Source organism: Lissotriton vulgaris, chromosome 10 (genome assembly GCF_964263255.1).
Source record: "Lissotriton vulgaris chromosome 10, aLisVul1.2, whole genome shotgun sequence".
Lineage (NCBI taxonomy): Eukaryota > Metazoa > Chordata > Amphibia > Caudata > Salamandridae > Lissotriton > Lissotriton vulgaris.
Genome location: NC_141698.1, coordinates 621,313,431 through 621,316,508, shown reverse-complemented (window position 1 = coordinate 621,316,508; position 3,078 = coordinate 621,313,431). Strand labels below are relative to the sequence as shown.

The window sequence follows — 3,078 nt, the reverse complement described above, 5'->3', positions numbered from 1 at the left end:
CATAGATACTGACTGAGTTTCTAGAGTGGTAGTACTTGACAGCAGGATACGTTTATAAGCACTTATGTTTCAGTAGAGTGATTAGATAAGGACATGCTTCTGTGTGGATGATTGTAGGAGTGATATGTGTACGAAAACTTCCTAGGCAGTCTAAAACCAGAAAACAGGTGATTGGACCAATAAGGGCTAGGGAAAGGGACAAACAATACAATAAACCTTAGTAGAAAGAGATCATAGTTTTAATCAACAAGTTAAAAATCATATAAAGAACAGAAAATTCATTTTATATGACACAGTTACAGTAAAATACAGTATATACTCAATATAATTAAAAAGGACACCAGCATAAATTAAATAGTGCCTGAAATAAAACTAGTGAACATAAATTACTCGACGCGCGTTTCGGCGAAGCCGCCTTCTTCAGGAGCCGCAAGTTACAGTCTGTAATTACATATAAAAACATTTGTTACCAACATGGCTCTATGGAGATTGGTGTTAAACATAAGTACATAATCAAGGAAATTTATTGTTAGTCACATCTATATCAACTGCTTACATATAGTTAATATATATGTGGCCTTCCGCCTAGACAAAAACGGTCCAATCAGAACGACTTGTTTCTGGATAGTCATATAAATAGACTTATAATGGAAAACAGATTGTGTCGTACTCATTCAGCTAGATACTAAATATAGAGAAACTTATATTAAATATGACATCTATATGTAATATATTTTCTCACATTGCTGGAATATCTAGAGATACAGGAGACATTTCAATGCGATCTCTTTTTTAATAACATGTTAACACTTAGATATATCTGTATGATTACACGTTGATAGAGTAAAGAATTCTTTCCTATTGCATGTCATACTGGTATTATCTAACATGTCTATCGGCATAGCTCTCATAACGGTTATGCTTTTCTGATTTCAGAACAAATAAACATCCTACTAGCATCACATGACAAATATATTAATACAACATCTATAAATTCATGACTTACTAGTCAACGATCAACCGAGAGGTGTCGTTCTCAGGTAAAAGGTACTGTAATAAAGTCCCTATAACATAGATAGAAAGAAAAAATGTCTGATAAATATAAGAGATATCTATATATGTAAAATAGCCCAACTAAACAAACATTATGGCAGAGTGGTCAATGAATCAACAGCAGACAATGGTGCCATGGTATGCGAGTTCAAGGGAATCGCAAATAAAGCTGTATTTGTATGTCAACATACGCAACTATGCAGCATAACAGGAGTAGCTGTATCTAAGTTCATTCAACATATGCCTAAGCTACCACATAAAGGATTGATCTATAGTACCTGTATAGCTAGGATGGAAACTGACACTTGATGAGGAATATATAGATCAGGCCAATAGACGCTAACGGACTTGGATAATGTCAGCAATAGATCTCTGAAAGATGAAAGGATGTCTATCAGAAGATGGGTATAGACTTGAATAGTTGTCATAAAAGGCACTTAAATACATATGCACTCGCAAAAGGTTTGAAACTGGTGTTTACCTTTTAAAGAGTATGCGGGTGCTGATGTACATAGATATTGATATGTAGATACAGCAAGGCAGCAATGAACTTGCCCGCATATATATGGCAATTCTGAAAAAAGTTTTTTAAAAAAATATCGGAGATACATCAGGTTCAATGAATGGAGTCCAAAGTGAATAAAACATGTCAAACAGTGAAAAATTCATGTAGTTACCTGCACAAACAGATAAATATCTGTGATTTTAGCTGACGATTCACTACGTGCGTAGACTTGAATTTGAAATGAGTTAAGCGTGGCTGGAATGCCAAACCGGGAAGCTGAAAGAATAGATGATGAGGAGAAAGTGTCAGTAGTTGTGGCCGTTTTCTATGTTTCATGTGAAAAGGGTAACGCGGTTGTCGTATTTACGTGTGTGAATATACTGTATACTGGGCTCTAAGCAGTAGCATGCATTAATTCTGTAATTACATTGAGGCATGATCGTTCGAAGATGTAGGTATGGCCGTTACCGCTAGCTATAGAACGAGTGTACCGCATAGCTATGTAACTAATAAACGGATCTCATACCACAGGGTAATGCAGTGGTTAGAACCTGTAGTTCGGCCCTTGTGCGATAAAGAGTTTAAATATATATATATATGTTATACTAAGGCTCTAAGCGATAGTATACTATAATTTTATAGTTAAGCTAGGGCACGACCATAGAAAGGTTAAATGTGGCCACTAGCGCTAACTTATAAAACGGGTAGACCGCGTAGCCATGGAGCTCGCTAGCAGATTTCAAGCCGCAAGCTAGTGCAGTCATTCAAACATATAATTCGGCCCATATGAAAAACGGAACCCATCCTAAACACAGCAACCGAATTATGTGTTGCCTTTAAATGAATCCAAGAGAAGGAGAATACACGCAGGGTACCTGATAACGAAAATGCGCCCGTAGTCGAGGTGGATTCTGTGGCGGTACCGGGATGTGGCGTGCCGTCGATTTGGTAATTGATCAACTGTGGAGGGCTGACCAATCCTATTAAATCTGTGCCGTAGAGGGCGGGGCTGTGGATCTAAGTTTCCGGAATATGTTAAACACAAATGAAGGACTGCATATATTTAAAGGGGAAAGATGGATGGTTTGGATGGCCGTCTAAATATAAGATGATAATAAAAACAAACAAGGGATGGTGTACGAGTAAAGACCGGTAGAGGTTCCACTCGATGCAAACCATAACGGAACTGGTCTAGGCAAACCCGGATATTGTCGGAAATTAGATAAAAGGATCAAAATTCAGTGTTTGGCAAATGTGGAATCGACCATGTAGATGAGGTGTATATAAGAAATGGCACAATCTAGATAGTATGGGTGATAGTTAGATATATAACAAAAGTTGAATATGGATAATACTGCCGAACGCAATACATTGAAAATGTAATAATTAATAATTGTTGATAGAGATGATAACCTATAATGGTATAATAAAATAATAACAGATATATAAATATATCTTCAGCAACCATCACCCAAATAAATTGTTAAATAAGTGCCCAATAGAGGGGCAATGAGGGTCAA

At 36.7% G+C, this 3,078-nt stretch overlaps 1 long non-coding RNA gene across 1 annotated transcript; it reads right to left on the bottom strand.

The window, feature by feature from the left end:
- Positions 1-297: 297 nt before the first annotated feature.
- On the bottom strand, positions 298-2,545 carry LOC147688600 (uncharacterized). The gene is made up of 6 exons (XR_015300527.1): positions 2,434-2,545; positions 1,731-1,834; positions 1,535-1,627; positions 1,332-1,425; positions 1,007-1,064; positions 298-441 (listed from the first exon to the last, which is right to left on the bottom strand). It is a non-coding gene; the product is annotated as an uncharacterized LOC147688600 (long non-coding RNA).
- Between the last annotated feature and the right edge of the window lie 533 nt (positions 2,546-3,078).